Raw genomic sequence first — 21,134 nt, forward strand, 5'->3', positions numbered from 1 at the left:
GGTGAAGCAGGACAGGTGGATGAGCAGGTGATAAGGTTCCTTCAAGGCTTCACTAAGCCTTTGTGCTTAGACAAGGGTGGTTCAGTTCTAAAATACTCCTGTGTTTCAAAAACACGTTTGACAAGGTGCCTCCCAAGGAAACCAAGCAGCCCTGATACATGAGGAGAGTCCTTGCAAGGATTTATAGCAGCTAAAGATCAGGAGACCAAAGGTGAGAACAAGCTGTCAGATGTGGCAGCAGAAGACGTCACTGGTAAAGTTCAACAGAGATCAGAGCTGGATCAGAGCTGCCCAACACCCTCATAACTCACAGGTAAAAGGGGGTTGAGGCAGTGAGAGAAGACAGCGTGCTGCTGAGGCTGTCAGCGCAGCCAAATTACAGCTGGGCGCAAAAGTGCTGCAGGAGGACATCACGGTACAGACCCACCAGGCACTAACACTGTGCTCATAAAAGCAGAGGGATTTACACAAGGAAAATGAAGCCCTGCTTCCCCTATGCACTCACGGCTCCAAATGAGCTGCAGCCTCCATGGAAACATGTCTTGGAGTCATTGCGCTCACTTCACTGAAAACATCAGCTCAGTGGTGACCAAAAATGCAAACCCAACAGCAGGAATTATTCAGAAAGGAATTGAGAATAAATGGAAAGCACTGTGCCCTGAAAGCTGTGCACAAATCTGTCCCCGTGCCATTAGGAGTACAGTTCAGCTGAAAACAGAGCAGGGAAAGGAAACGGAGAGAGCAAAGGCTGGAAACAGCCCTTGCAGAAGGATGTCTTACAGACTCAATCCCTTCATCCGTAAAAGGAGACAACTAAGTGGAGATGTGACAGACACCTAAGCAATGATGAGTGACATGGAAAGGATGAATACAGAAGGACTGCTGCCTTTTTCTTCTAATAAAATAAGGGGTACCAAATGAAAAAAAGCAAAAGAAAGCGCTTTTTCACACAAAGTGTGATTAATTACTAAAACCCATGTCCACCAGATGCTGTGGATGTCAACATCTGGGGGAAAAATTGTGATTAAATGGATCCATAACAGAAGATACCTCCCAGGGTGGTAAAACACTGAGCTGTCCAGTGAGCCCAGGGAGGCTGGAGGCAGCTGATGGTGGGGAGGAACAGGAGAAGCACCCACGTGTTTGTCCTGCTCTCTTCTTCCCCTCCAGATATCACCTCCTGGGCCCTGCTGATAGATGGGACCACACAGGCATGACCCAGCCATTCCTTGTATGAAAGCCCACAGCCTGAGCCCATTGCCAATAAGAGAGACCTAGGGCAAAGCTGGCTCTGGAGGAATCCCTGGCAGGTCTGAGTCCTCCTGCAGACAGTCTGTCAGGACACCTGATTCTGGCAGGTAAACAGCACCTTTGGGGATGCTATGCTTGCTGGGAAAGGGGGTGCTAAGAACAGACAGGGAAAAATTGGGTTGTAGCAAGTAAGATATTAGTGAGATGCCTCAGGATAATCTCAGACACTAACCAAGGGTGGGGACCTTTGAGAAAGATCAGAGAAGTGTGCTTCAAGTGTCTTAAAAAAGCTTAGAGCATATACCGACAGGCAGAAAGAGGGAAAACCATCTAAGCTGAGGCATCTGTGTGAGGAGGGGTAGCTGGAATGGGTCCAGATGAACAGACAGATAGGCAGAAGTATGGCAGAAGATGGATGGGTGGATGGATGAGTAAATGCATGTGATCACTGGACAGCCGACAACATAGGCACAGATGGGATGGAGGGAAGTGTATGAAGATGAAATGATGGATGACTATGCAAGCAGATGGATGGATGGATGGATGGGGATGCAGAGATGTGTATATGGAGGTATAAGCATATAAGCAGCTGGCTGTCTGGCTGAATATATGGATGGAGGAATGGGTGGACAGATGGGTGCATGGATGGGTGGAGGGAGGGACCAATGAATGGCAGTGGTGTTGTGTGGATAGCTGGCTGTCAGAATGGCCTTGGAGATGGATGGATGGATAGATGGATGGATGGATGGACAGATGACTAGGCAGACAAGTGGATGGATAGATATAAATAATGGAGCTAAAACAAGAATCCCATCATCTTACCCAGGTTCTCCCCTAATTTCTTCTATTGCATAAGGTAAAGACATTTTCTCTTCCCCTTTCCTGCTGGCTCACAAAAAGCCATTGGCTCTCTGCTTGGCAGAGACACTGCACCACCCACCAGCCTTGCCTGGAGAAAGGTTCAGTGCAGCAATGGACCCACAGACCTGCCTTGCCTGGTGCCTGACCCCAGGGAAGGTTTGAAAGCAGGGGAATACTCTGCGGTGCCCGTCTCTGCTTCTCAGAACTGTAGCTGAGAGCCTGTCTGTAGCTGGTGGCAGCAGGACTAAGCTAGGAAGGGGAAAAGGCACCTTGAGTTATTTCCTATTTGTCCTTAAACACAGTGCAAACACATTGGCACTCATCCAGAAGAGCTGAGGGAGCCATTCCTGGAAGACAGGTCTTTGAAAGCAATCCTCCTTTCCAAGTCAATGATTCAAGGCCCCTGACAAAGGAAAAACTGAAAGCAAGCTTCAGAGGAGGCATTCCTCCCAGCCAGGTTTGCTGAGGCTCTTACCAGAGCCAAGCCAGGTCCCCATGTCCCTCCTGCACCGTGCCAGGCACAGGACTCCCATCCAACCACACTGCTGTGCTAACGCATGGCATCCCCTGGGGGAAGGGGCACCATGGGGACAGCCCATGCGCTGCAGGGCTGCTGCATGAACATTGACTGGTGGCATGGATAGAACAAGGGCCAACAGCCAGGGGCTGCAGCTCAGGAGGTTTGAGCTAGACATGAAGGAAAATTTATTCTCCAGAAGGGTGACGCAGTGCTGGGACATGTACCCACAGAGAGGAGGGATCTCCATCCTTGGAGGTAGTCAGTGCTCTGTTGACAAAGCCATGGTTGATCTGATCTACTATTGACGATAGTTCTTTTCTGACTGAGACACTGGACTAGACACCTCCAAAGATCCCTTCCTACAGGCACTGCTGTGATCATTGGCTAGAAGTGATACTTCAAGATGCTGCCCTGCCCTTACAACACTCTGCCTCTTCAAAGTATACTGCTTTTTGTGTCAGGTGACAGTACAAGGGTGAAGAAAACATGATGGAGAGGTTGCAATGCACCCATACCAGCAACATGCCCCTGAACATCCAGCCCCACCAAGGGCCACATCCTCTACCACAGCACAGCATGCCATCCAGGCACAGCCTGGTATATGGTATTTTGTATATGGTATAAAGCTCCAGAGCTGGAGAGGAGCCATGGTGATGCTTAATGAGGGTAGAAATTAGTCTTGCAAAGCTGCAGTGGAGGCAAGATGGCAGCCACCCATGGGACAGACACACACAGAGCTCCCAGTGGTGGACCTGGGGCCGCTTGGTGAAACAATCTGCTTTGCTGTCCTCCTAGTGATGATGATGAGTGACAACTTGATGGTGCGGTCTGTGCAACTGCAACACAATGGGGACCAACAGGACAGCAGTCCAGCCGAGAGACACAGAGGGAAGATGAGACAAAGTGGCTGAGATGCCGGGCCCACAGAAACATGTTTGATGCTTCCCAAACTCATCCTGCTCAGCTGGAGGTCCTCGATGGGGACATCATCCTCGTTTTATTTCTTCATGAATCTTGATCTGCATTGAGATTGCAAGGCCAGCAACACAGGAAAATTGTGCTGACCCCAGGGCTGCCCTGGCAGATGCCAAGCTGGGAAGGAGCAAAACTCCTCTTGGGACCCTCCATCTCCACTGGCTGCTCTCCCTCTTCTGCTGAGGCTTCTACCCTGCCTGCATGGGCAGCTGCCAGGGCAAGTGTGCTGCTGGACACTGCCCTATGCAGTATGCACGGAGCTGCACCATGGATGTGGCCCTGGGGCTCCATGGCCAGATGCCCCAGGGGTCTTCTGAATGGCAAGCAGGGGAAGTGGAGAAGACAGTTTGCATCCCCATCACTGGCACTCACTGCAGCCCCTCAGCGGGGCTCTTTGTGACAAGGCCTGTTGCAAGCCAAACTCCAGCACATGCACATGGGGGACAAAACAGTTCTTGCTGTCACAGCTGTCACTGGGCCAACTGTTCCCTTCAGAGCCCCCTCCCCAAATGCACTGTGAGGCTGTGGCTGGCCTAAGCAGAGAGCAAGCAAAAGGAAAGTGCTGCAGCACTTGGGGGGATGGACACAAGCACTCTTCTCTGCAGGATGCACAGCCTCTGGTTCTGCCCCTCTCTTGCAGATGGGGAAATGTAAGCAGCAAGAAAGGCTGTGTCCCTGCTTCCCCCAACAGGACTTGGAGCACTTTTGCAGTGGGATGGAGAATTACGCACGTGCCTTCAGACAGAGTCCTGCACATCACCCCATTAGCCTTTGTACTTCCCTCCCACAGCTAAGCAACTAGCCACAAATAATTATCCCAGTGTCTAATTAGCTCTGTGTGTATGTATTCATAAATTATACATTTAAATTTTACACAGCACCAACGCTATGCCTAGAGCTTTCCAAGATAAACTGGCAAGGTCTTGCACCCTGCAACTTCCTGTGGTAAGTGAGATGAATAAGCCCACAGGAGATGAGGTGGGGAGCCCCAGAAGGTTGAGAGGGCAAGGGGAAAGAGAGGTGGCCTGACTCTCTCGCCTCTGGAGCGGGGACATTCCTGGGCTCCTCCAGCTGCTGGATAGAGCAGTGGCACAACCCTGTGGCTTCTCTTACTGCGGCACCCACGCTCACCAGCCTGAGCAGCACCAACCGTGTCCAAGGGATGCCAGCACCTCTGCTCCCACCTGCAGCTTCACAGCCCTGAGGTCTGCCCTTCTTGAGATGAAACAGCCTCCCCACACCAGCTTCCTGAAGCACACCCCATCCTTGATATCCCCTGCTGCCACTTGGTCTCTGCACAGCCGTTGTTGTGAGCAGAAACGTTCCCTTCAAGAAGGAGGAATTTCATGCTTAAGGAGGCAGTTCTTCCACAAGTGATTTAAAACTAGATACATCTTTGTAAGGAAGCAGGCATAATTAAGTGTCATTGATGTAGCCAAAGATATGGACTGTTCCAAGTTAATTTTGTCCATTAATGAAGAACTGCAGGAAGCAGAGCCCGTGTTTGTTTGCTCTACTTTGGTAAATCCCTGGAGTCAGCAGCTTTGCTCTCTTGACAAGAAAAAATAATTAGCAAGAAAGTTTAATTAAGAGATAACAGATGGGTGCTAAAGGACTTGTACTCAATCACACCACAATAGCCTGGAAGCAGACCTCGGTTTACTTCAGGGGTGTTGTAAAGGAGGCACTTCCCCTCTCTGACATGCTCGGCTTGGAGCAAGCTCCAGGGCAGGAAAGCCTCTTCTCTCAGCCTGGATGTGACCACAAAATGTCCTTCCGTGAGGTCTGGCAAAGCTTTGCTGCCCCTGAAGAAGCTCTCCTCCAGCTTTGCAGCAGCTTTACCTCCCACCACTGGTCTGCAGTTGAGTGCACCTCCCTCTGCAGCTACACCCCAAACCCAGCTAGCACTGTCCATTGCGGGGTGAAAAGGGCCTTCACGGTCCTTCTAGCCATTCAGCCGCAAGCGGCTGATGCTTCTTCCATGGAATTTAATGCAATATCTACTGCGACTTTCTGAGGATGAAGGGACACTTTTGCAATCAAATATGCCATTGTCACAAATGATAACCCATGCCACACGCTCCCCCCTGGACTCAATGGTCCAGCAGCGTGGAGGAGTGATGCCTGCTCTGCTACCAGCTTCGCATGCGTCCCCAGGACCAAGCCCCAGGTGGCACAGTTGGGGTGGTGGCACAGTCAGGATGGTGACACTTGCATGGCTCGTGCACAGGGGCCAACAAGGCTACGCAGTGGCAGGGCATAAGCACCCTCCTGGGGAGAAAATGCAGTGCTAAACCCAGTGGGAAACCACATAACAGACACCCACTGCTGGAAGCAGAAGCAACACAAACTTACAGCAGAAGCGAGGGCCAAGTCCTTGCTGCAGCACTGGCTCAGCCCCAAGGGATGCGGCAGCTCCCCGTGCCTTGTGGGCTGCGGTCCCATGCTGAGTCCTGGCTGGGAGGCATGGTAGCAGGATGCGGGAAGCTGCCTTAGCAGACAAGTAACTTCAATGTCATTTTTCTGCTTGTATCACATCATCAGACTGGCTGAACCAATGGCTTTGGCCCCGTCAGAGCGGGATCTCACTGGGGCAGAGCAGACCCTCCCTGTGCCAGGACAGGACTGCTAAGTCTATGTCTCGTACTGGTCTTGGTGCATTTTCAGTAGCTCCGCGTTGGGACAAAGCCTCTCTTGCAGCTCTTTAGACCTGCCAAATCACATCAGCCCCGAGCATCATGCTGGCAGTGCTCCCCGCTGCAAGCCAGAAAGGCTCCGTGTCAGAGGCAGCCTTGTTTGCCTGCATGCCATCACACCCAGCTCTGGCTGGGAGTAGGGGGGGCTGTACAGCAGCGTGCTGCCCCCGCACCAAGTTGTCCCTGGCTGCAGGGGACAGGCAGACCTGGGAACAGCAACTAAGTGCATTCTGCCTTGGTAACACTCTCTCCAGCCACAAAGCTGCTCTTTCCCCTGGCTTCACAGTAGGACTGAGCTCTGCCAGACAGTGCTAACATTGGTGTGTACCCATGTGCAATGGTTGCGTACCTCTAGCACCGATCATCTTGTATTGCTATAGGCAGGACCAGGAGAAAAAATCACCTCTGTTGCTACTTCTGCTTTTCTGTCTCAGCTGCTCTTCAGCAGAGAGCTCTGGATGCTGTTGGGCTGGTGATCTTGGTATTTTGTTTTGTTGGTTTTTTTCCTCAGGTGACTTTGCTCTTGCATCCCATGAGGGGACTTGAGCTCATGTGATGATCTCTTTTCCTGTAGGAGGTCTTGGTAAGACCTTCACTTAGATGTCCTAGCTCTTCTGCTCTAAAAATGTCTGTGTCCTGGGACTCCAAGTGCTCTCACTGCTGGGACAGGCTGAGCTCTGACACCATGTTTATCCTAAGGCAAAGGGAAGGCTGGATGGGACCTTGCCCACTTGGCTTCCTTGCAAAGTCAACTTGGGTTGACTTGTCCTGAGGAACAGCAGTTTTCTGGTGGAGCAGCATCTCCTCCAATACCCTGCATCTATATCATGTCTGCCCCAGCATGTGGGGTGGTGTGATATGGAAGGGAAGGTGTTGGCGGACCAGAGGAAGATGAATGGCTCAAATGGGAATCAGCACACGGCAGAAAAATCCCACCAATATCCTCCAAGACAGGCTCGCTTGAGCCTTTGCCCTTCGCTGCCGGGTGACTGATGTTAGCACCACAGATGAATTAAAGGCTTGTTTTCTGGTCCTGCTTTTTCATGCAGACAGGACAAATAACTCCAGGCCACAAAAGAGTGCTTAGATCAGGCTTTTCAATGCTGTTTAAGGGGAAATCAATACGATTCGGAATTAGGTGCCCAAATCACAGCCATAAACACAAGAAAAGCTCATTGTGGTCCAGCAACAGTGCAAAGACGCCTGTATTTACTGAGCTTCGGGGAGGGGGAAGAGCCAGATAGAGATGTCAGGGCGCCTCGCACCCCTCTGACTGCAATCTGCCTTTTAAGCCTGGCACATGACATACACTTCCCCATCACCGTTTGCCAATGCCCACGTGCCCGCCCTCAAATAACAGCCTTCCTCCACGCAAACACACCGGGGGCAACCGCTATTTGTTCACATAATAACCTGGCTCCTGCTTCACCCCACTCAGGGCTGCGGATTAGCATCAGGCATTGTGCAATATTTTTTTTATTAGCACAGAATTATGGAAGTCAGAGGCGTAAAAGACCTGTTGGGTCCCACTCAGTCCATCCTCCTTCTGCCAAGACAGTATTGGTCCCTGCAGCATATTTACTATTTCTCCGGTCTAATTTTACATACTGTACAATCTGTGCAGTGCCAAGTTACGATCCCTGTGTGAGGAGCAGAACTCTCAATTTCCAGGCTCTTGGGTGTGTAAAATCACAACCGCGATGTTAAATTAACTTTTTTTTCCTTGCATTTAATCATTTAACAGCTCTAAAATTCAGCCCCTCAGGCTCTTTCTGTCTGTCTGTTGGCTTGGGTTTTGCCTGCTGTAGGCCAGTGGCTTGTCGCTTACTGATGTAACGCTCACACCCCTGGGTGGATCGGCAGCAGCTGGGCTTGAAGCTGGGACCGCTGCAACTTAAAACAGACAAATTCCTGCAGCGCGAGGATGGAGAAACTCCTCTGCTTTCTTAACCACAGGTACAGCAGGTTCGTCCTTCTCCTTATGGCCCAGCTCCAGCAAGGAGGAGGTACAGGGCACACTGCACACAGGGCCAGGACTCAAAGGCATCACCTAGGCTAGACTTAGAAATCAAAGCAGGAGTGCAACCTGCAGCACCGAGACACAGGGGGACAGGGCAGCACCAAAGTATTCCCAGTGGTGTCCTGTGCCCAGGAACCCCCAACAGAAACACCAATACTTCGTCCCTCCATCCCATTATCCACTGGAGGTTACACCCCAGGATTCATTTCCTCCCAAGACAGGGATTTCTTTCTCCTACAGGTGGCTACAGGATAGCAGAGGAACTGAGCTGCTGCTAGTGCAGCAAAGTGAACAGAAGGTGGGAAGAGTACATGCTGATAAAATGGGAAACATTTTCCATTTTCCCCAGGTTTTTGTTTTTAGGGTTTTTTGGGGTTTTTTTTGGACTCAGTCACCATCACTCACTTCTCCAAGTGACATTTGCATTTCTGGAGCCTGGTGATGATTTCAAAGCAATATTAATAACAAGGCACCCATTCACTCTGCCCATCAGGGGCTGCATTAGCAATTAAGCCAAGGTCTCGGGATCTGCCTTGGTAATAATGAGATACTTCTTTTGCATTTCATGCCTTACACTCCTCAAGCTCCTCAAGCAAAGCCAAGCCTGGAAATAATCACCAGCACATGCTGAGTTGTGGCACAGCTGTGGAACCACAGACCAACAGTCACACATAGCATCTGCTGGGTGCAAGCACCTCTGGGGTGGAAGATGGCAACGTATCAGACCCATGGCACACTGGAAAGAGTATTACTCCCACCAGAGATATCAAGACAAACCCCTGAGTGTAGCTAAAAGAGCATTGCAGACCACAACAAGACCCCAGAACGGAGCTCCTGAATCTTGAATGGAGCTTGGAAGCAAGGTCCAGGCATGGGCTGAATGAGGCTGGGTTTCTGGTTATGGACTAGGAGGTGTTTCTGAGCCATGGCTGACACAACTGCAGGACCATGGTCCCCAAATGGTTTCCAGGCTCTTCAGGATGCTCAGCACATTTGAAAGCCCCATAAATCCACAGGCTACCTGAGTATTTGGAACTTATTCTACAGTCAGAGAGCTATAGAGGGTGGCACAAACTTTTGAGGCTGTCTCTGGATGGGTAGGAGAGACAGGGTCTTCTGTGTGCTACGTGGACGATCCCTGCAGCAAGATGTATGTCTCAGAGACAGCAGAAGACTGAAAGCACACAATGTTTTGGGGCATACAGAGGCTTTGTGTGCCTTCTTCTGCAGATGTGCACATATCCCTGCAAAGCACGGTGCAGAAGCTCACACGAGATCATACCACCTCTGAAAAGAAAGCCTTAAGATGAGGATGGTAAGCTGGGAGCTTTCAGCTGGGTTTCCCATACCTGGTAGCAGCACAGAGAGCTTTCAGAGGAGGGTGCATGCAACTCCTTGGAGGTTTGGAGGTTCATGAACTAAGCCGGCTCCTGCCTGGTCCTGCTCCCTTGTTGGTGCCCTGAGCACTGGTGTCCAGCACCCTCTCTAAAACCTCTGAAGAAAATGCTCTTCATTAAGCAGCTGAGCATTTCCAAGTGGCCCCCACTGACTGGTGGCAGAGGACCCTGGGTTCACCATGCAGAGCCCAAGACAACCATGCCATAATTTCTATTCCATGGTGGCTGCCTCTCCATTTCTGGCAACACTTCATCCTCCACAGAGCCTTTCCTGCTCGTCCACCCACCGCTATTCCCTCTCTGTACCACTTCTATTGCCATTCCTGTCTAAACTTTTAAAAGCAGAGAGCAGCGCTGCTTTTGGGCTCAGCCTGCCTTTGAAGAGCACGGCCTAACCTTCAATTACTGATGTTGCTGTTTCAGAGAGCCCTCGTGTTCATGGGGTTTTTTTCTTCCCTGTGTTGAGGATGACGAGCAAATGTTAGTTCAGGAGCAGAGATTCATTCACCAGGATTTCAACTAATTGCCCATTATTTCCTAAATTTCGACACTTAAAAGCTTTGAGTGTCCTACTGCAAAACAACAGCTAAAAGGCCAGTTACATTCATTGACTGAAACACAAATAATTGTGCCCAGCTTTCTGGAGAGCTTTTGGGCTTGAAGCAGAGAAAGATTTTAGGTAAGCATATTTTCTGAAAGTAAGATTATACGGGAGCTCACCAAATCTAGAGCTCAGGTTATCTGAAGGCACTACTGAATTACAACTATTATTAGCACAAGAGATACTTGAATTCTGGAATTTCTTTAAAACGTTTTGAATTCAGGTTCTTAAGCATTTAAAGGACTTGAGAAAATATCTTTGGCTCCAAGTCAGCAAAGCACTTAGGCAAGCCCTTCACTTTCAGCATGAGTTTAAGTACCTTGCTGACTCGGGGCTTTTAACCCCAAAGAAAAGAAAGCAAAGAGGAAAGAAAAAGCCAAAGGAAAAAGTTCTGATGTGCTTGGAAATCTCCAGACAAGCCAAAATAATACGGGAATCTCTTCTGGAAAGTAAGAAAACAAGAAATAATAGCGACTTGCTTTAAAATTAAGCACTAGAGGAAGCTTCCTGGAGGGGGGAGAAAAGACTCCCAGAACAAACCGAGTATGTCAGTGTAGCCTAATGCCAGTTTCACTCTCCTGCCTCTTCAGCATGCTGAAATTATTTATTGCTGAAAAAAAACCACCCAAAACTAAACCCAAAACCTGCTTCCCTCTCCCACTCCTAGACTAAGTGTGATGGGAGAGAGAAAAATCTTGGCTCTGGCAGTGAAAAAACATCTCTGAGATGAGTCATCTGTGACAGGCTGTCTCCATCAGGAGGGAGGAAGAGGAGAAGGGATGAGGGAGTGAATGGTAGTAAGGAGGATGAGGAAATTACAGGCAGGAGCCTGCAAACAGCCACACACGCTGCCTGCAGGAGGGGGAATACCAGGAAGTCCATAAGGAGAGAAAATCAGTGCAAATCCGTGTGCACACACATGGAAAGCAGCTACAGGCAGCAAGTGGCTCTTCCCCTACCTCCAGCCTGGGGCCATGCATAGCAAACAAACTGAAGCAGAGCAAAAGGAGGATGCTCTGCAGCTCACCCAGGGAGAGCGGCTGCTGGCCCTTAGGAGATGGCAACAGGGAGAGCAGCCGCCTGCGTGGGGATGGGAGAGAGGAGATGCCCTGGCTTTTGGGTGCTGGTAGCTCCCCACACCTCTGGGACAGCCAGGGCAAGCTTAGGATGCCGTAAAGTTGAAAATTCTGCTCTGGCTCCAACAGGGCAAAACTCCAAACTTCCAAAAACTAACCATTAAAGTGAAAAAGAAAAAAAGAAAAAAGCAAAGTTTTTCCTTTAGAAGGAAACCAAAGGGTTTCCCATCCTTTAGGTTTTTTTTCAGAACTGCTCTACTGTGTTGTACAAAAGGCTTTGCAACCCTTTATTTTTTTAGGGGGGGGTGTGGCAATTCAAAGTGAAGAATCTATTTCTGAAAATTACTACAAAGACAAACTACTATTTCTGAAAAATACTACAAAGATAAACTACAGCCCCCTCCCAGCCCCAACTTCTTCCCCTCCCCCCCCCCAACAGAGAAATATGGTTTTGTAAAACATTCAGATGTTGATGTGACTTAATTTTCCAAAGGAAAATGGCTCACCTGAGGATCTTCCCCATCAGCTCTGCTCAGGACAGACTGGCAGCAAGCACTTCGCTTCCCAACGGAGATGCCCCTGACGGGAAGTAGAGGGTTCTGGTGCAGGGGATGGAGGTGGCTCTTCCCCAGCACTCACACTGCCAAACTGCCTGCAGCCCCCCAGGGATGCGCACCCTGTCACCCACTGCTCTCTGTCAGCACCCAGCAAGTTGCAGATCTTGCCTTAATGAGCTGACAACTCAAACAGATGAGACAAACAAGGAGGGCACCATTGTCACTCTCTTAGAGATGGAGCTAAAGTCCCCAAAAGAAATTAAATGACTGGCCTAAGGCGTGCAAGTTGTTTATATCAGAGCTAGGCTCTGATTTTCCTCCTGCTTGTGATCCTATGGCATCTCTACATCGACACCAGGGTTTGGTTAGCCTCTCCTGACACTGCTGAAATACAAACACCCAAAGCACAGAATTTTTTTGAGCTGGTGTTTTATTACCCATTCTGAATTCCTGTATACCTCTTGGGGTGCCAGCACTGGAATGCTGCTGTGGTGGCTTACAGGGCTATGAGGTGGCTGCTGCGGTGTGTACCAGTGACTCCCCCTGAAGCAGCAAAGCAAAAAGTCTTCCATAAATACCAGTTACACTAAAAAACCCTTCAGGGCTAAGCAAGTTAAGAAAAATGGTCCAAACTCACTGGAGGAAGGAAAACACAATTAGATCACCTAACAGCTTGTATCCACTAATCCCTCATGCTACCAGACTGGACTCTAATATCTCTGCCAGCTGACACCCACCTCCCATGCTTCTTCTAAAGCCCACCAGAGCCTGGGGCTCCAAGCACACAGTCACAGCACAGCTAGGACCCTCTGGCAATGGGCTGTGCAATGACAGGCTTGGGAGCTGCTGGCCCAGGCCATGGCATGAATTAAAGACACTCAACACTTGCAGGAGTGTTCCGTATTCACCAGGCTTGGAGACATGTTTGCAACATCATGCAACACGTTATAAGAGTTGTGATGCATTCTTGGTGGTTCTTGCTATGTGGTCTTCGCTCTGGAGCTGTGATTTAGGGTACGATGAAGAATGTAATGGAATTAGATCGGACTAACTAAATCTTAAAATTTTCCTCCTGGGTTTATATTCCAAAGTACTACTCATAGATCAGCAGGAGGATGCCTGGGGCCATCTCTCTGGAGCCGTGAAGAATGGAGTTGCAAAAATGTGGAGAAAAATGCATCACAGATACAAAAGCCCATGGACTCACATTGCTCTGTGGAAAAGACTTGCCCAGATTATGGAGTGAGATTGGCAATTGCATGTGGGGGGAAGTTTCACTAACACAGAGGAAGGCCGACGACTAGGTATCTTGCTCAGATAGGCTCACACCTCCATTCCCAAGTGGCTGATCCAACCCCAACCTCCTCCAAATTTCTTGGGGGTCAAGGCACATGCCAATTCCTAAATAGCACTACTTGGTTGCCCCAGGGGTTGCAGGGCTGCTGCTGCACTTGGACGGGGGAGCTGGCAGCAAAGGGAGAGCATGGAGGTCTAGGTCCCACACTTCGATGGCTGAATCTCCTGGTGGGTTGATGCACCCCATGCTGGCCCTGATGTGCCATTGCAGGAGACACGAGCAGCACCTTCACTACAGCTAAGTCGAGCTGAAACAATGCCAAGAACCTGAAAAAAATTAAAAGCGGGAGGGGACCCCTCAACCCTGCATAAATGTATAAACGAATGTTTCTTCTAAAATGACAGCTTCTGAAGTCCCATGTCATTACTATTCCCCCAGGGTTTTCCTTTCTGTCTCCCATGCTGCTAAAGCAGCAGCTACGTAACTTTTGAAGAGCACCAACTGGCAGCGTGAAAATGGCTGCAGTGATTATATTGCAACACTTCACTGCTTCCCTGAGCTGCAGCTCCCTCCTCCACTGTTGGAAGTGAAGTACAATCAATGCTAATTAATTAAGGGCCAGAACCTGCCAACCATGGTCACACCAAGTTCAGTGTTGTTTCTTGAATATTCAGGGCTCGCTCTCCATAAAAGCTAGGATCAGCCTCCAGCAGCTTGGGTTAAAAACAACAGAAATTCTCTTTGCAAACCAGGAGGGACAGACAGACATGCACTGTCTCAGGGATGAGAGCTGGAGAAGTCACCTGCGCAGGGGCAGACCCAGTGCACCACGGCTGTAAATCAGCAAAGAGCCACTGCCACGATGGGAAGGTCAGTAAGGCATCCCTAAAGGCTCTCTGCCAACAGGAACCACTGAGCTGGCACAGCTATTACACTTGACCAAGGCTAAGAGCAGGATGCTTGTGATGGGTCCAGCAAGAAAGCACAAGCATCCTCCAGGACCATGGAGAAGCAACACACTTTCTCTTAGCACTCAAAGGGCTGTGCCCTGCAATGCTGGGAGAGGGCGAGGCAAGGGCTGGGGGTTACTGGGCAAAGCTGGGGAGGCTCCTCTAGGGCAAAGGAGGCAGAGAAGAGTCTAGTAAAGGGAATGGATTTCCAGGTGGAGCACTAGTGGGAAAAGTGCTGCAGTTTACTAGCAAGTGAGCCTGTGGCCATTGGGAGTGGCCACGGTTCCCTCTGCTGCCAAGGGGCTTGTGCAATGCTGTAAGGGCTAGGAGGCACCAGTGGGGACCCAAGCTCCTGAGCTGCCCTTCCCCTAGGCCATGCAGCAGCAATCCTCACCCAGATGAAGATGGGGACAAACACAAGTTCCTGTGCTTCCCACCACAAAGGTAAAACTAATTTTCAAGTCTGTTGAGCACAAGAACTTGGATATGACCACCAGCCAGGCGCCTTGCTGCATCCCAGGTAATGCTACATATCCCCTCCCAAAAGCAGGAGTCTTGCAGGGTTCAGCAGCCCCTTCCCACCCCTGAGCAACATCACTGGATTTTCATGCTTTACCCCAAGCCTCTCCAGTTGTCCTGGCAGCTGTCACAGGTTGTGGCAGATCTCCACGCTCCCAGTTATGGCCAGACATGTCGGCTTTCCATGGGAAATTGCAGGGAGAGGAGCAGACAGACAGACATTAGCTTCTGGATTTAATGCACTCCCGTGTGCCTCAGTTTCTCATTTGTACAGCATGCTGTCAGCTGGAGCAACCACACTGCAGTGCAGGCAAGCTGCAGATGCATCAGAGCCCAACCTGCCAGGACTTGTGGCTTGGCTGGAGTCAAGAGGCTCTCTATGACTCATCCTACAAAGTCTTAAGCTCACAGCTATGGCTGGAGACTCCCCTCAGGAGTGCTCCAGGCTCACCTTACTGCCCCCCTGGGAGCAGGTTTGCACATAAACAATGCAGATGATGAGCAGATGATGAGCAGAGCTTGCCTGCCTGATTGGGGAAGATCTGCACTTGGAGAGATACATGGACATCAGGCTACCAGGAGAAGCCCCCAGCAGCAGACCCCTGTGTCTGTGGTCTGCACCAGGTTTGCACCAGCTGCTGCTGTTGTGAGCCTGCCTTCCTGCTGCTCACAACAGGACGGGACCCTGATCCCCCTCTGTGGCTCTGTTACCTATGTGGGAGATGCTCAGCAACTTCCTTGGCTTTATTTCAGTTTGGATGCTGGAGGCAGCAGGTGTGGCCCCTGACAGGCAGCACAGACTGGCAGAGTACAGAGGGGACCTCTCTCCAGAGAGCAGATGCACACTTTGGCATTGCCAAGCATCTGCTCCCCACCAGCCCTCCATCAGGAGAATTGTGCTATCCAGCATCACGCCCAATGCCTGGACATCAGAAACAGATGCACACACATGCACACCTCATTACACCTTAGCAAATTCAGCATGAATCAAGCAAGACATGCTACACGCTGCAGCTCTGCTTTAGCTTGTGCATCCCAGTCAGCTCCTCGGTGTGATAGTGCCAGCGCTCTTCTGCCTACAAAGCACACAGTTCTTGGCTGGCAGAAATCTTCCAGGTTTCCAGCCTTGCAGGTCAATGTTTTTCAGCATCGGCTCTGCAGACCTCTGGCTGCTTTGCAACACTTCTGAACAGGTAAGTAAGAAGAGCCTGGCTAATGGCAGACAGCTTAAATCTGCTAACACAGATCTGCACTGGGGGAAACACTTCAGGCTTTGCAGCTAAAAAATCTTGGAAGTTCAAACGTATTGAACCTGGGATGAATGGCAGTGCACAGCTCTGCCAGCCATGTGGACCCTGTGGTGAGGGTCTGCTCCATCCACAGGGAATTTTGCACTGGGACATGGATGAGTCAGGCCAGGGACTCACCTTGCACACAGGTGCAGGCTGTGCAAGGAGAAGGTTTTAGCTACTTCCCCTTGTCTCCCGAGTGGAGAGGAAGGCAGTTCTATCCCCACACTGTGAATCAAGTACACGAATTCCACCACCACCACCACCCCACCACCACCAGCCTCCCCAGTACAGCTGTAAGCAAAAGAAGGCAGTGCAATGAGGCTCCAGACCCCTCAGCTTCAATTAGCACCTGGTGGCAGCTAAACCTAAACACAATCTTTCCCAGCAATGAGATCAATGGTCCATATGCTGGACTAATACTGTTGTACCCCCGCGCCCCCCGCCCGCCTCCATCACCATCAACTGCTTTGCAGTTTCACTTCACTTCTCCACCTGACTGGCCTTCCTGGAGCATGCATTACAAGGTGACACGCATTGCTTTTCCCTTCTGCAACAAGCTTGCCACAGCCCCCCCTCAATCTTTCTTCTCCCTTTTTCTTCTAATGCACCACAATCATATTGGCTTCTTTGCATGGATCCACTCCATTTAGTGCTGCCCAAGACAGCTTATTCTCAAAGATGCTCTTTTCATCCACAGGACAGATTGCACATCTTGCAAGTTGTTCTTCTGTTCATTATTTTGCACTCCAGCATCTCCCACCCAGAATAGGAATCTGGGTATTATGTACTCCCCTTTGCACAGAATCACAGTGTCTGCCCATAGAAATTAAACCGCCCAAAGACTTTGATAAGGGTTTGTGTATATTGTGTCCCAGCATCTGCTCTCCTGAGCATGCTTCAGTCTTTCTTTGCTCTGTTCTTGCCCTAGCAAAATCCTCTCCCCAGGAAACAGAGATGATGATGTCTGCACTCAGTGTCTTGCTGTGACTGTGCTCCCATTATCCAGGGTTTTGCTTGTTCACAGACATGTCACAGGTGGCCTGAAGACAGCAGCGAGTGGGTCACTCTGTGCCCAACGCTACTGATGGACGCACAGGACCTGAGCATCTCAGCCCCAGCCCTGCCTGCCCTTTTGGTCCCCGAGGTCTGCCACACACAGCTCTTCTGACACACCCCGGGGATGATTTGTAGCACCCTCTGCTAAGGTTATGGGCTCCTGCAAGCAGTGCCCGGAGCTGCAGCACTCTGCTCTTTCAGCCTGACTGGAGACTGGCTTTGCAGTCCCAGGGCAGCGTATAATCCAGGACTTCAGACACTGGGAACCCTTCAAAGCAGATAAATAATGAGTGGCACCACCAGTCCAAGTTCAGTTGGACATGTGTCTGAACAGGCTGGTGGAGAACCAGGCTGCTTTGGAAATTGAGATGGCTCTCTCCCTGGGATGGCCATGTGTGACTTCCAAGTTGAGACCTTTCTGAGCTGTTGGAGGCTAACTGAAGCCAAACCGCTGAAGCACTGAAGGTTTCCACTCCAACTGTCACTGTTTTATGAGAACTTCCATTCCTGGAAGACTTTGAGAATGCAAACACAGGCTTAAGAAAACAAACAAGTGTAACCCATGGGCAAGGACTGCTTCCTCGCTCAGCAAAAGGAACTCAGTGCTAGGACAGGATACAGCCCTTCTTCAGCAGCCAGAACCCATGTGAAGAGCAGAACCCACAGCTGCTCCCATGTGCTGGGCTATGCCTCAGCTCACTGGGTCTGAAAACCTGTGCAAATGAGATTTTGGCTTCCATCAGCATTTGGGGGTCCCAGTTGCTATGGCAATGCCTTGATTTACAAGCAACTGTCAGCAGAGGAAGCATTGCTTCTGCTCCACACAGCAGGATGATGCCATCCCAAGAAGGAAATTACTTTTTTACAAACCCTTCCTCTCAGCCAACCCCCAATGAACAGGAGTTGTCCAGCAGTGGGTTTCAGCAAGGATTTGCTGACAAGCACCCAGGTGGCTTACACAGATGCTCCATGAGCTGAGTGCTGCTCCCTGTCCCACATTGTGCTCTCTCCACACCCATGCCGGCAGGTCCTGACTCCCTCCCATGGGCTGGGACAGCTTTGCCCACACCAGCAGCAAAAGCCAGGGCTTCACACTTTCCATCCAAAGCTCCTCTAGGTGTTTGGGTGGAATACAAACCCCATACCTCCTCCTTCAGTGTCTGTCCATGTGTTTAATGAAGCCTAAAAGACTACTGAGACATGGCTTTCCTTGCCACTGGCAGAACTAATGAATCCTGGAAGACTGAGATTCTCCCAGTGGTTTCTTCTTCTTGCCACAGATGTGAACTATTTTCACCAGCTTTGTGAGATCACAGGCTTGTCCAAAACCTGCCCGATCCACACTCTTACTCTTCAGTGATGTTTTCTTTTCCTTTTTTTTTTTTTTTAAATTCTTTTACAGCTCTGTGATCTGCTTCAATAAACATGACCTGCAGCTGATGGAAGGGTTCATATTTTGTTCGCATCACAGACATTGCCAGCTAGATTTTCTTCCCAGCTTTTGGATGGCTCATGTGGGCCTGGGGACACGTGGGTCCCACTTTACTCCAGAACCTCATCCCCATCAACTCCATTTAAAATAACTTGTTTCATTCCCAGAAAGGGTAAATTCAGTGCAAGTTCCTCCAGACAGACTTATATAGCAAAAGCAGGTAGCTTTTTTGCAATGTCTGTTGCATGTCTCCGAACTTTGGTAACTTGCAAAGAACAGGTCTTCAAAGCCTTGAAGCCACCGAGCTGTGCTCCCTCACACCTAAGTGCCAGTCCCTCTATTTTTCTTCCTGTCCTTCTCTCTGACCTGCACTTTAAGAGCATCTCTCCTCATGCATCTGACAGCACTTTGCACAATGGGACATCAATCTCATGCTGACCTGTGGCTATTTTCCAACCACAAACCCTAGGTGAGAGCTGTGAGCTCTCCACTCCCTGTCTGGAAGGCATGAGTCGTGCTCCCACAGCATGCCCCAGCAAGGCAGGCCACCCTGCTCCACAGAGCAGCAACTTTCTGTGATGCAAAATTAACAGACACTGTGGAAATCAGCCCTCTTGATTTCCCACCTCCCAGGTGGGAGGAATGAGCCTGTGACATGCTCCCTGCAGGGCTATCCTGCACCCCTGGGGGATGCTCAGCTCTGGGACCTGGGGGGTGACGAGGCAGCGGGCAAGGAAACACAGGCTCTAAAAATAGGCTGTTTGTGGCAGGGGCTGACCACATTTATTAGTAAGCCTGTGCTCCAGCTGACCACAAGGTCACCCTCTGAGAGCTTGGCCATAATTCACTCTGTGTCTGGGCAGGAAATCTACTTGAGCTCAGAGGGATGTCCAGTAATAGAAGAAGTTGTTCCAGGACCTGGGGCTATTTTTTTTCAGGAGATGTATATTGTGTTGGGGGTAAGAAAACAATGCAGGTGCTCTGGGGCAGACAGAGGGGTAGGGGAAGGAAAAGGGGCAGGGTGTGGGGCATGCAGAAGTTTGTGCCCGTTTGAGTCTGGGGTTTGTCTTATCAGACAGACTCACCTTCACCACGTAGGGCAGGGAAGCAGCAGGAAAAGATCAGAGCAGAAAGAGAGACCCCAGACCCTAATGTGCTCTTACACACGGTAACAGCATGTAGCAGATTAATGTGTTGCAGCTGGGGTGTCACTGCAGGTGGGGTGAGTTGCTGTCTCTGCTGTTTCCCTACAGCTGTGGGCTGGCAGGAAAGATGGGGAGGCAACGAGGAAACTACCACGGTAATAAATGCCCAGGGAGGTGATGGACCTTCCTTGCAAAGGCATCGGAGGACAACTTGAACTGCTGCCAGGTTGTACCTTTGGCCAGCACTGGCTGGGCCAGCAGATTGGCCCCCAGCAGCTGCAGCCAATCCCACTGGGATGATGCTGGTTCCCAATGGACAGCCACAAGCTTGGGCTAGCTTAGCCTTGAGTAGCAATTAGCAAGGCAAAGGAGGCAAAAAGTGGATGCCTGCCCTTGAACAGCAGCCTTCAGAATGATTTAAGCAGGCTCCGTCTCACAGAGAAGCTCAAATCCTAATTGCTGCACATAAGCTGCTGGCACTGGAGCCTTCATATGAGGGGTAATGTGTCCCTGGTGAGTCAGGCTGACTCACCCGACAGATACATGAGCTGTCTACAGAAGTGAGATGACTGCTGGGGGGGTCCCAGAGGTGCTGGCAGTGCTGCTCTTCTAGGGGTGCTGGCATCCTGGGGTGCCCACACCTTTGGAAATGCCTTCTCCTATGGCCCTGGTGCTTATGCCTTTTCCCTCTTGCAGCTCCAAGGCAGGATCATCTACTCATGACATGCCCTAAGACCAAGGTTTTCCAGGAACAGCCAGTTCCTTCAGTGGATTATGTGAACACCACCATGAATCAAGCTCATTCGGTCTGAGAACAAGCTGAGCTAAGCCCCGCAACTTTGACTGCCCCAAGCAAACCCTGATAACATCTTTCCAATGCCAAGACATGTCCTTTCATGGATCCACCTCCGTGCCTCAGTTCTGGCTCTCCAAGCCCTCCATGAAGCAAATCTGAAGAGCATTTTGACTTTGAGAAGGCTTGCAAAGAATGAGGGATGGTGGGGCAGGTAGACGCTACCTCTAACTGGAGGGTGTTCCTGAAAATGCTCTGAGACCAGCTCACACGCTGAACAGGACTGCAGTTTGGAGCAAGGCTGGTATTTCAGCCAGCTGGATAATAAGAGCATCCAGAGTCATCACAGGAAGGACTAAAAAATATAATTGCTTATGGGGAATTAATTGTTAATGGGGAATCATCATTGCAGGAGGGTGTTCCTGGTGTGGCCCAGCAGGGATCTGTTCTTGGCCAATTGCTAATCACTCAACTTATCAATTATCTTGAAGGCAACATAAAACTGCTGCTGGCAAAGGTTGCCAGTGACACAAAGGCTGCTGTATGTAACGGAAAGGGTGAGTCCATTGCACACAGAGCTCTGGAGCAGTCAATACACTAGCCTTCCCTCAGTGAGAGCATGTGTTTTACGCAGCCAAACACAAGTTCATTCATCTCCAGTGGAGGAATGTAGGTCAGACTCGCAGAAGGCAGGGC

At 50.3% G+C, this 21,134-nt stretch overlaps 1 protein-coding gene across 2 annotated transcripts in view; it reads right to left on the bottom strand.

Moving 5' to 3' along the window:
* Positions 1-21,134, bottom strand: part of CNTFR (ciliary neurotrophic factor receptor) — a 209,866-nt gene that overhangs the window by 61,455 nt on the left and 127,277 nt on the right. The gene's annotated exons all lie outside the window — the stretch shown is intronic.

Source organism: Falco peregrinus, chromosome Z, assembly GCF_023634155.1.
Source record: "Falco peregrinus isolate bFalPer1 chromosome Z, bFalPer1.pri, whole genome shotgun sequence".
Classification (NCBI taxonomy): domain Eukaryota; kingdom Metazoa; phylum Chordata; class Aves; order Falconiformes; family Falconidae; genus Falco; species Falco peregrinus.